Raw genomic sequence first — 13252 nt, forward strand, 5'->3', positions numbered from 1 at the left:
CCAAACAATTAGTTTCTCCTGACAGAGAAACAAAGTTAGCAATTAAGAAAAAAAGTCTTTGTGAAATTTTGAGTGGAGAAACAAAGTTATAGATGAAGGAAAAAAATCTTCATGAAATGTCTGGTGGAAAAATAATTTTCAAAACCTCTTGATATCTCCCATCCCAAGACTTTTCATCTACACTTCTCCATTGTGTTGAAAAAGTGAAGGACAAATTTGAAGTTTCACTCACTACTGTGCAATTATATTACTCAGACTTTCGTTCCAAGAATACACACTGTTATTTCTCTTTTATGATTTACTGCCAGGCTTTTTGCTTGGTTTTGGTTTTGGTTTTGTTTTTTCTTAGGGTGGTTTAGAAGACTTTTGTAGAGATAATTGCTCAATGTCAAGTTAAGCTTTCATGCAATCACATTTGTAATATTTTAAGCTTGGTTTGTCTTCCCAGTATTGTACTACATTGATCTGCTCAAGCCAAGCACAGAACTTTAGTATTTTTATCTCTCGGTGCTCTGTAGAAAAACCTCACAATTTAAAACCATTTCCTCTGGCCTCAGGGAAGCAATGGATTTATAATAGTCTGAGTACAAATGCACACCATCATTTAATAAGTGTATGCGCACAACTCAGGCAGGCGGGGATGCTGAAGGTACAACCTGACACGTAGCTACCTGCAATAGCAGAAGACAAGAGCAGTGACCACAGACAGCTCATGCAGCAAACACCAACCTCTCCTCTGCCCACAAATTGTTGTCAGAGGATCCTGATCTGTTCTGCAGCTCCTTGCTACGTCAAACTGCTCCCATCCTCATTTTTAAAGCAGAACAACTGTTACCCACAGAACTCCACAGGGACCATAAGCACAACCCAAGAGCCCCTGGGCTGTGAAGTGGCACAGACCCAGGAATTTGGGGTCCGTGCCATACCCAAAATCTATGGCAGAACCAGCACCTGAATGAGCTCCAGCCTAGAAGAGCTGTCATGCAAGTGCTCCAGCCCCAAGGCATAAACATCTCAATAATCACCAAGGGAGCCACTGGAAAGCACAAGCAGATCCATACCATTCAAGCACAACAAACTCCTTGTCCTGCAAGAATTTCAGGGGTAAAGTGCAGAAGTAATGTCCCAGTAAGGATGGATGGTCAAAAAGTCCCATGGAAAATTTTAAAAACTTGAATTTTTAGTTACAAAAGTACAGTTTTCTTTGCAATGTTTTCTAGCTCTGTTTGCTTTCCTCGACTCATTTTTTAACTCTGTCCAAGTAGAATAGGCACATTTCCAAACAAAGTGTTCCTTTATTCAAATTTCCTTGGAGCAAAGGAATCGTGAGACTCTTTCTTGACAAGAAATGCGTCTCCTTCACTGGTATCAGTTCCTCTTCATACCATGGTTTGAGATCCAACTGAAATATGTTAGCAGTAATAGCACTAAACTTCAAGGCTTAGCTCTCAGTTGGCAGTGAAGCATTTTGTTCCTTGGTTAATTCATTCGTAACATCAGTATGTCTGAAACAAGAACAGAGAGAAGCATAATTACTTATGGCAATATTTGCTTGAAGTGAGAGTCATTTGTCCTATACAGATTTTTTTTTCTTCCTTTGCAGTAGAATTTACATTGCGGTAGAAGCAAGAAAGAAAGAAGAAAGTGAAAGAGAGAAGAAAGGCTTTTTTTGTATATATGCTGATTGAAGTATTTTCCAGAGAAAAATAGTCAAAAATGCTTTTAAGTAGTTCTTGAAAGAGCAGCAGCTGTATCAGATATCCAATCTCTTAGAAATGACCTGGGTTTTTGCTGTAGTTGTTTTTCTTTCCTGCTTTCTACTGAATTGGAGTTTTCCTGTCATTGCTTTATCCATTCAGTCTTCATCACTGCCAAGGTTTATATTAAAAATTAGGAAAGGAAGTGCTGCTCTGCTCCCACAGGATTTGATGGAAATTTTGTTTTTCAACCAAGCACACTCAGCAAAAGGCTTTACTCTGCTTTCTAGTTTCACCATTAAAAGCTTTGTGATTCTTCCACTGTAAACTTATTTTTGCCCAGATGTAGCACTTCCTCCCCTGATGATGCACTGACAGTACAGCACCCGCTCAGAGCAGGGAAACAATAACAATGATGTCTCCCTATGTGGGTGAGGATAACAGGGGAGATAATTTGTAAATCCATTTCCATTTGTAAAGAGATGGAATGGATGAGGATTAGCCACAGGGGAAGTCCAGTGCTTACAAAGAAACATCCATCCTGGCTTGGAAATAAGAAAAATAAATGCTGGCATCTCAGCCCTATCAATCAAAAATATATATTTCCGTTTATGTAAAAGTCTGAACACAGAAGGTAAGGAATATGTTGCTGATATGAACCTTCCAAACGCACCCCCTGTGCTGAAATCCATCCCTGGATCTCTGCCTGAGTGGCTGGACCCTGTGGGGGCAGCTGAATTTGGGCTGTACATCATGGGAGAGCTTTACTCTGCTGAAAGTGGGACTCCTACAGCCTCTGCCTGGTCTCTGGGTTTGGAAGGAGCTTTAAGACTTGGGCACACTACAAAATATCTCCCAGCACCCAATCCTTTCATCCTGCTTTGCATTTGTTGAGAGCCAGAAAGAAAAAATGGAGATTTTGGCATGGCAGCCAAAGGAAAGGGCATTCCAGGCAGCCAGAAGGGGTGATGTGCTGGTGCTGTGCTTCCTCATTTCTTAGCACTTATTTGCAGCTCCCTGGTATCCAATAATTATTGTCCTGGAATGCTTCCAAAGGCACTTTTCTGTGTGTGAAACTCAGCTAGACACATTCTGCATGGCATGGTCCCCTGGCTGGATGAATATCACCAGTCGCATCAGGTCTCTGGCAGAAACTCTGAATTCTTGTTTCTACAAATCCTCTGAAACTTTGGCTTCAGTTTTGCCACTGAACTTTTCTGTAGGGCAGCTCATTTGTAAGAACATGGAAGAAAATATATTCAGAAAGAAAGAAAAATATTTTCACCTATGCCCTGATTTCCAAAAGCTCTTAAGCATTGGCTTAGCACTTCCAGGATGATTCAAATGTGTCTTCAGTGTTGTCCTGTATAAGAACATCTTGTGTCAAAACCTGGTACTTGAAACCTTTATGGTAATATTTCTTCTGCTTTTATTGTTCAAAATTGTGAGTCAAAAAAGGGGGAAGGGAGAGGGACCGCTGAGACATGGAATTTTATTGTGAAAATATAAATAAATTATATAATCCTGTACAATTAAAAATGTTATAGCTAAATAATAAATAAATACTAAATAATACATTTATTTTTTTTTAAAGGTTAACAGCTGATTTCTGTAGGGAAGCCATGAATTAAACATCATGCAAAACAATTAAACTCTGGGAAATAGGATTTCTGATGGAGTGGTCAACAATTAAAAATGAATGTGTTACTCTGCTCCAGGGAAAAGCAATAAGATGCCATGCTTTCATGCTATGGGGAACAAACATACTGTGTGACTCCAGATGGAAAGTTCTGCAAAACACAAAGCAAATACACCATGAGTGGCAGAGACTTAATCTGAGACTCTGCTACACAAAAGGCACAGGCAGCAGTCATCATTTGTGTAGCAGGAACACCACTGGGAGAAACTCACTCCTCCCAGCAGCAACCTTCTAAATTCCCCACCTGCACTTGCAAATACAGCTCTAAACAGCGTGGGCACCTCCACGAGCAAATCCTGACTCAGGTCCCCCGACTGTGATGGGTTTGTCTGGAAATTGCTTGCTGGGAGCCCAACCAAAACACAGCCTCCCTTCATGGGCAAAGTCAACCGCTGGAAGACTGCAGCAAGGAGCAGGTTGTTCAGCTAAACACTCCAAAGAGTTGATGTGTTTTCTTACAGCTCTCCCTGAGCAATGCATCTTAAGCACAGCACTATGTACTGCTCTGGCATGGTCTTACAGCTTCTGAAGCTCATTCCCATGCAGCAATTTCCTTTCATTTTTACTCTGTCCTACACCTCCCCAGAAACACCTGCTGAACACCGCAGACATCAAAACAAATAGAATAAAGCTGTTTAAGGCAAAACCAAATACCTTCTGATCTGGTCATTAAAATTTTCACAGCTTCATTTTTGCTGGATCCACCCTGGAGAGGTGTTCTGTTCATGAGTTCAGTGCCAACACCTCACCTGACTGCATTGTCCTCTGCCTCCACCTGAGCTGCAGGCAGAGCCAGCAGCCAGTATTGGTTGCCCCCTCACGCCCATTGCTTGGGGAATTGTCTGAATTTTTTACCATGGCCAATGTGCATTTGAACAGATGGTAAATATCTCCATTCCTGCCAACAAGAGTCAAGAAATGCCACTGAAATCCATTTAGAATGGAAAAAAAAAGGTGAAAAAAAGCAGTTGAGAGGATACTCAGGTCTGTTGCAGGTAAAATCTGTCAGCTAATGGGTAGTTTCAAAGTGCTTGTACTGAATGGTTCATTAGAAAACTTATCTCTGCTTCAGCTGCTGATAGGAAGTACCCCAAAAGGGCATTTTTTGTCACTGATAAACAGGTTGTAATTATATCCTGAAAGGAATTTGATGTATTGTAGAAGTTGAAAGAAGTTGCAAGTTGAAAATTTGAAAAGAAATGCTGCATTCTCTATCTGTTTTATATCAGCAATGCGCACTATTATGGAAATTATTTTAGACTTGGCAGAGTTTTCCAGAGAGAGGCGATCATAATATAAAACCTCACAATGATTTGGTTCACACAGCCATTTCTTTCAGCTCAGGCAACCTCATTTCTTTTCCCTCTCTACTCTGTAGGGCTTCATGGTTATCAAATACAAACCAGTGACTGAAAAATGGGTCATAGCTTTGCAACACATCCATTGGAGATGCCAAGAAACTTGGTTCCAAGATCTTTCACACAGCCATTGCTTGTGGCTTGATTACAGTCACAGATCTGTGCAGAGCTGGCACCCCCAAGACATTAAACTTTCATATGAGACAGTGTGAATAGTATATCAAACACACTTATTCTCCATAGGATAATCTGAAACACTTTAGCTCTCATCTCCCCTCAGCCCTCCCCACTGCACTGTTTCCACCTTGCTGGTTGTAAAATGGCTGTGTTAAATTATTCTGTCATGTTATTTCCCAGGACAGCAATACAGGGTTGGCATAAGCAGCCTCACATCAGTGACCAGCTCTTGCCTGTGGTGTTGTGACAACACAACCCAAAACAACATCACTTCTTCAGCTGCTTCCTGGCTTTGTGTCCCAGGGATGTGATGGCACCTGGAGCCATCTACCAGCCCTAGTTAGAAAGAGCTGATCCCCTCTCTGTTCTCTTTTCAATAATCATGCAAGGATTCCAAAGAAGATTTTAAAGATTGACCCTAAAAAGTGATATTTTTTTGCTTTGGGGTAAACATTGGGGTACTACTTTCCCTAAGATTGCCAATGTGAAAGATTAATAAAACACTGAAAATCCTCCAAGAGCTGGGCTTAAGCTCATTGCAGTTTGGAAGATAAAACAACACTGAAATTAAATTATTCAACTAATTTACCCTCTTTTATTCGTTTCAGGTTTTTTGTTGTTTTGGGGTTTTTTTGGGGGGTTTTTTTTTTGGTTTTTTTTTTTTTTTTGGTCAGACAAAGGAGCCTTGCCCACACAGTTTAATCCTTTCCATCCTATCCTATACCAATATCTGATATTGATATACAGATATAGTTATATAGTTTCTGTGGACAGATTTATGCAATGTGGGGCTGAAGAACCTATTTGCAAAAGACTGATGAGACAAAAATCAAAGTCTGTGAACAGACCTGCTCTCAGAAAGTAATGAATTGTGTCCCTCTAATGCTGTTAAGTTTTGGACCATGAGTTTAAGCTACAGAGTATGAGTTTGGTAAAGCCAGGCTGAAATCAAGGAGTTCTGCAGCACTTCTATCTTCATTAAAGAGATGATGGATTTCACTATATCATGCAACAGTGAAAACAGCACTAGAGATCCCATATTTTGTGTCAGTGAATAATTTGCCTCAAGGTACATACAATGTGCAAAGAGCTCTTGTATGTTCTTATCCTTGGATAAACACCAAACAACATTTTATCGACTCAAATCTTCTAAGAGGGTTCAGACAGGTTCTAAATCCTTATTCCAACCTTCAATATCCCACTTACCAGCACAAGCAATATTTCTCAACTCATTATATTAAACAACAGACACTCATCACTCAATTGGAAGAATGCTTGAGTGGATTTTGAGCCTGGACTGGTAGATTTTGATTCCAATTTCTAGGACCAGATTTATGGTCTTGACAGGGAGTGGGTGTAACATTTTTGTCTAGTCATTCATATCCTGTTTTCTCTTGAGTTGAATCTAGCAGCTTATGTACTCATCCTGTGACTAACTGTGAGAGCTTGGCCAAAATTTCCCTCCATTGTCCAATTCTTAATTCAGACCTCTTTACTCTACAGCATAGGTACACACCTGTTACTACATCAACCAAAATTAGGGTCTGGGACAGGCTCTGGAGTCATTTGTATTTTCAATTCAAGACCCAGCAGGATAGGAAAAAGCATCTTCCCATGAGTCAGAACCTGGGCCCAGACTACTCTGTAGTCAAGTGAAGCTGCCTGGAAGTGGCTTTGAACAGCCCACTCCCAAAGCTGTCTCTCTAACAAGCTGAACCAGACCAATCCACCTCCAGAACCATGTCCTTTCCAGTTTTCTTTCAAAACAGGAAGTAATTCTGTAATTTAAATGAGATCAGAAAACTGCTGTCATGGTATCATGGAAATTTCTGATGGGGTTGTCAACTCTGAAATGTACAGACTGCACTACAAGCTTCTGCTGCACCAAGGGCTGTGATGCCTTTTAGAGGGGGCAAGAGGGACAGCTGGGTGTGGAATACAAGGACATCAGTAAACCTTGCAAAAATCAAAAATATGGGTGACACAGTCACATAACACTTGGTGGGAAGTGGAGTGCATGTGGTGTTCATGTTTATTTCCCCCAGCATAGATTTGGAGTCGTATCAAACCAGTTCAGCAAACAAGAGTCCTCTCAGCACCTGTGCGTGGTGCCCTTCAGCAGACAAGCTGTGCTTTCCCCTCTGGCTCTTCTGGACACTTTCCAGAGCCATTTCCAAGCGCAGCTAGAGAGCCCTCCCTTACACAGCAGGAATGGGATGGAACAAAAGGATCCCTCAAACTCTACTTTTGCAGCCAAAGTCTCAGAGGAGCACAACGTGATTATAATGTTTAAACCTTCCAGAGAATGACAAAAATCCACAGCCTTTTCAGCCTTTCATCCCAGCCCAAGCACTGGTGCTCCAAGTCACAGAAATTCTAATGTGACAGCTACCAGTGAGGCCAAAGACTTTCTCTTGGCCAATTTTGTTCTCAGCTGAGATGACCCAAAAACATTTCAGGTGTTAATTGTGTAGTGCTCAAATTGAACAGCTCAAAACAAACACAGCTTTTATGTGAAAGAAATTTATTCATTTAATAGAGTGTTATAGCATACTTGCTGAAATGCCCTTCAATTAATTCAATTCATTGAATTACCATAGTTTTGACAATTGGAATCTCATATACAGTGCCCAAGACTGTGCTTTCAAAGATACAATGTCCATATGCTGATTTTAGCTCTAAACTTCATAATTACACAGCTCCACACCATTTTCAAAGCACTTGCTAAGCATGGTTGAGTTTATCATATTCAGTTATCTCCCCTATTACTGGGATGCCCTTTCAATCAAAAGACAGGAATCTCTTATTTGCATCTCTTTTCTCTCAATAGTTTAAAAAAGACCGTAGATGACTACTTCCTGAACTCAGCTAACTAAATATATTCATGTTCTATTTTCTCCTGCCTGAAAAATAAACAAATGTCTATTTATTTTACTTAGATAAATAAGTTCATATATAGGCTAACACAAATATTTCACTGGATATGAGTGTTGTATGAGCCTATTTACCATTCTTTTGGTCTCTTCTGTATATGAGAGAGGGTAGGAGCTTTGAGAATAAATTCAAGATTAATAGAAAAGATTTTAAATGGAGATTGAGTGAGAAAGAGTTATTTTCTCCCATGTCCAACTGCTCTGTGAGAGTGTTGAGCCCCTGTACAGAGAACATTTAGATATTCCTGACAGAGACTGCACCTGCACGTAAATGCAACCACTTCTCTGCATGACTGTGTATAATGGATTTTTAGCAGCACTGTAAAAATTTCCTTACAGCTACTAGCCTGTGACCCAGGCTCATTTACAGCTCTATCCTGCCTGCTTTTCTCTTGATTTAAGCTTGCAGCAGCTTTCTCTAACAGGCCTGGTTTATGCCAGGTTAAAGGAAAGCTGGCTCAGCAGCACCTTGCACGAATGCTGTCCCTGAAAACACACAGCTCCAGCCAGCCTGACTGCTGAGGACAAATCCCCTCCCAGAGGACCAAAAGAAACAGAAAAAACCTGCCCAATGGCTAAGGGAAACACCTCACTCACAGCTGTATTTCCCCTAATCATGATTTTGACCCTATTCCTGCTTAGGAATAGGAAAACCTATTCAGGGTTTCCCTACTTCTGACTGGGAGCCCATGGATTATGCTGCAAATCATTGGACAAACCAATCAGATCATTGGTGAGAACATTCCATGGAGGCTGATGTTTATCAAAAAAGTACAATGCAAAGAATAGTATCTTTACAGTCAGAAAAGCAGATTAAAAAAAATCAGTTTTACGATTAAATATATATGTTCTCAAATTGGTACCTCATTTGTTGTGATACAAGCTACCTGAATGATGCCATACAAAAAAATTGGTAGAGGTAACTAAAGGTGTTTTCCATGAAGATGCCTATATTCTCAGAGCTCTGATAGTTCAGTTTTTTGAAAATATTTTAAAATCTTTCAATAAAAGGGCTCTTTGGAAGGGCTTTGCAACACTATTTCTGACAGGGACATAAATAAGAAGAGCAAAGAGGTGACAGAGTCGGAAGCACTGGTCACAATGTCAGCTGTCCCTCCTCCTCCTTTTGTACTCCCTACAGATTTGAAAGGTCAGAAAGACATGGAACATTGCAGATGTCCTAAGAAAAATGGATAAGAAAGGTTAAAAAAAGTTTTGTTGCCAATATACTTGAGGATTTCTTTTCCTTTCACTTCGCAAAGCATTGAGCTGTCTGGGTTCTGTGGGATTCAGTACTTTGTGGCTAACATTTGCTGTGATTGGTTGTGCCACTGTATAAAACCAAAAGTTCACCTTTAAGATACATATTTTTAGCAGCTGACCTATAGGGTACAAAGTGCTGTCCAAAAATTCATTTTTCTGGCAATAAACTTTAAAGAAAAGTTTTTCTTTGTTAAAAAAAATTAGTAATCTCCTTTAAATTATGTTCAACACAACTCTTCTCACTTCCTTGGTGGAGGAAACTCTTCAGTCAGAGGAATTCCTGTTCCTTTTGTCTTATGCCCCTACATATTTCTGCATTACCATATTTATTCCCATTCGCTGTTCTTCACAGAAGAAATCTTCTGGCGTGTCAAACAAACACATTTCAAAGAGACTTGCTGGTTTTCATGGAAAAAGTTCTTTAGTCAAGGGACACTGACCATAAGGATTTCTATTTCTTTAAATCTTAAAATGGAATAAAACTACTGAACAATGGCAAACAGCAAATACAATGAAGCTCTGAACAGATTTGTGGCTGGACCTTAATCATAAGAAAAAAAATAATGCTGGCACAAACTGAGGAAGACAAAGAGCTCGTTTGGGCACAAGCTGTAAATGTGCTGCAAGCCCTGGGGAGCTGGAGTGACAGGAGATCCTGGGAGCAGTTTGTATGCAGAGATGATGACACCAACCTCCCCAGGTGGGTGGATGTTGGATTTACTCCAACCTCTGCATAGCTGAGAGCCCCAAACCCTCCTGGCAGACTCCACAGGCCGTGGTGCTTCCCTTCCCTCCCCAGGTAAGGGCTCAGGGTGTCCAGCAGCCCTGTCCAAGCATAGACACCACCCAAATCCAGAGGGCACCTTGAAAATGTCGCCTCAACCACAACCAAGGGAGGACAGACCCAAACTAACCCACCCCTAGAGGGTGTTAAACTGATCCTCCCAAGAAATCCTATAGCTTCCCTTTGAAGCTCAAAGACAGGGAATACTGATTGCTGCCTTGGTCCTCACAGCAGCTTCCCATCCCACCCCTGGTTGTGGAAGCTGTGCTAAAACTGCTCCGACGCTGTGCGCTGTTAAGAGATGCATTTTGGCCGCCCCTTTTCCAGCATTTATATCTCTGTTACCCAGCAGGTGCAGAATATTCAGGTCTGCATCAGCCCTCTGGTTTGCCTTTCCACTGAGCTATCAGCCCCAAGCTGCAGCTGCACTACCTGTCTGGACTGAAATTAATCCAAATCTGCTGTGCGTCAGTGTGGGGGCAGAATTGCCTTTGCTCAGCAGGCTGCAAATGCACTCCCCAGTCATCCAGAGCTCTGCCTACAGCCAGCTCTAATTTTACTCTATTTTGTTTATGCTGGAGTGGCTGGGCTGGTATTTTTTTCGTCCCTTCCACTTAATCTACCTTTGTCTTTCTAATAACATCCTCTAATAATATCTTCGATCCTGATTTATTTATAGCTACTGCCCTTTTATTCAGGTGTTACTGCTGAAAGTGTTCTAAAATTGAGTCCACTTACCTGGAAGGTGCCAGGGGTAAGTAATTATTTGTGGGTTAAGTCTTAGATGTGAAATACCATTGAGATGGATGGATTTTCTGTGTTTTTCCTGCTCCTAGTCACACTGCAGTCTGGATGGGAAGGGATTGCAGTGGAGGGGGAGCAGCGTGGGTGTGTGCCAGCATGTCTTTCTGAAAAACTTACAATCTCCAAGGAAAAGTGACTGATAGAGTGTCTTTATTTCCCTGACAGGTGGTACTTAGCATAGGGAAGTTGCATTGGACATGCTCAGTTCTTTCATGCTCCAATTAAAGAAAACAAATGGTCAACAAAAAGCACAGGGAGAAATCCATCCCAAAGATGATTTAATGTGCCCGTCTCAGTTTGCAAACACTGCTGCTTGTTTGTCTTTTTGGGTTTTTTTTTTTTAAATGACAGATCTCCTTGTGAGATGTTGTAGCAATGTGACAGAACAAAGAGGCATCTGTGACTTGGCACTAAGGTAGGAAGGGAGCTTCACCTTGATCTCACATCCTGGGAGAAGCTAATTTCTCTTTCTCCTGCCACTGTGGTCTGTTTATCTTAGATGTGCAAAAAATGTGAGCATGAGGCCAGTAATTTCTCATTTAGTCCCAACACAAACTCTAATGGAGCTAAAATGAAACATTTATTTAACCTCTATTTGAGACCCTCCAGAGAAGTGTTTTCAATAGTTCCTCCAAGCTCTCAGTCCATCTTTGTCCTTCCCACTGGAATATTTTTGCTTTTATTTTTCCTCTCCAATAGGCAGCTCCTATTTGTTGGCATTATTGGATGTTATTACCTATGAAGTCAGCACCTGGTCCCTATATAGGGAGGAAAATCAGCTGCAGAGCTGAATGAAAGAAGTAATTTTGCTTCATCTGTTGTATTTCAGCATGAAATATTTGGCATGAAATTAAGATTTTAAAAAACCCAAAATTTCTTTTTGAACACTAAATGCAGGCTACAAGAAAAATTAGCTTTCATATAGAAATAGTCTTAATTATTGCATAGGAGCTTCACGTCTGCCAATGTCAGTCAGAATGAATGAGAAAACATATTTCTACAGAATATCAATATTGCAAGTATCAAAACAAGCCCAGAATTCCCATGAAGGGAATCTCAGATTTTTGTTACCACAGGTATTTAAATCTCTCTTGAAAACCAGTAACCAAAATAGTCCTTGCAGTGGGTTTTATCAAAAACATTCTGCATGTGTAAAGCATAGAAGAAATTAAAACTCAAAAAAAAAAAAGAAAGAAATTAAAACAGCAGTTCTACAGATTCCTTGTTGACACTAAGGAGAAATTGCATGGGTGGAAAGCAGAGGAAGAAGAAATTTGGCAACACAGGGGAGGCCCCAGCACATGGAGAACATGGTGATAGGAAGGGTTTAACAGGAAAAAAAAAAAAAAAAGAAAAAACAAGAAAGAAAAGTAGACCTCAGGAATATGTTGGGCTTTAAAACCTTCGTGAGGAAGAACTGAACTCCAAGTTTATGGAAGAGTTTGGACTGTTAGCAAGGAGACCATCAAATCATTCTGGTGACTGTGATATTGCAAGGCAGCAGTCAAACATTTTCAACTCAGCTTCAAGGAGGGCAGAGCTCTTTTGGCAACATCCATGGAAGTACAACAGAGAGGAGAGGATTTCGTATGGATTCATCTATGGCCAGCCATGAGAAGCAGCAGGAGACACCTCTGAATGCAACCACTGCTACAGCAGGAGCTGCAGTGCTTAGCTGGCACCAGGGGATGGTCTATCCAGGGCACCAATGGATGGTTTATCACAGGGCACCAATGGATGGTTTATCATGGGGTACCAATAGTTTATCCAGGGTCAACAGTGGTTTATCCAGGGCACCAATGGTTTATCCAGGGCAGCAGTGGTTTATCCAAGAGCACCAATGGACAGTTTATCCAGGGCAAATTGTCCACATGATGGGTGCCTGGTTCTGGAGCACAGGATCAGCTCCTAGGCTGCTGTAGCATTTCATATCTCCTTTTCAGCACACTCCCCACTGCAGGATCCTGCACTTCCAGGGCCCCATTTGATCCCTGACCCATTTGATCCCTACCTGTGGTAGGGAAGGGCTCCTCTCCACTGGTGTGAGGCAGCAGTGGCTGGGGATGCCTGCTCAGATCCCTGAGCTTGTGACAGCCATCACACACCTCCAGAACTCTGTATCTTTCTTTTCCCTCCCTTCCCTGGTCCCTCCTTTTCCTCCCCATCACTGCCAGCCACTTCCAAACAAGAATTTTGTTTTCATTTACAATCCCTTTTCATCCGGATCCTTCATTTTCACTCAAATCCTTCCTTTCCCCATTTCTATGATTTTCAGTGTGGCAGAACGACACTTCTGACAAGCAACTTCCCCACCTCCCTTCATTCTGGGGATGCTTTTTCAGCCAATTAATCTAACATCATGTACCATTTAGCTTTGAGAGGCTGGTGTGACTCCTGAAGGAGACAAAATGTGCTGCTGGGAACAGAGAGATGGGGGTGATGGCGAGGACCATGAGGAGGCTCCAAACTGTCTGAATTACTCATCGGGAGGGTGCCAACATGAAAGCCTGGAATATCTTCCTTCTCCATCTCCTTCC

Source organism: Zonotrichia albicollis, chromosome 15 (genome assembly GCF_047830755.1).
Source record: "Zonotrichia albicollis isolate bZonAlb1 chromosome 15, bZonAlb1.hap1, whole genome shotgun sequence".
NCBI classification, from domain to species: domain Eukaryota; kingdom Metazoa; phylum Chordata; class Aves; order Passeriformes; family Passerellidae; genus Zonotrichia; species Zonotrichia albicollis.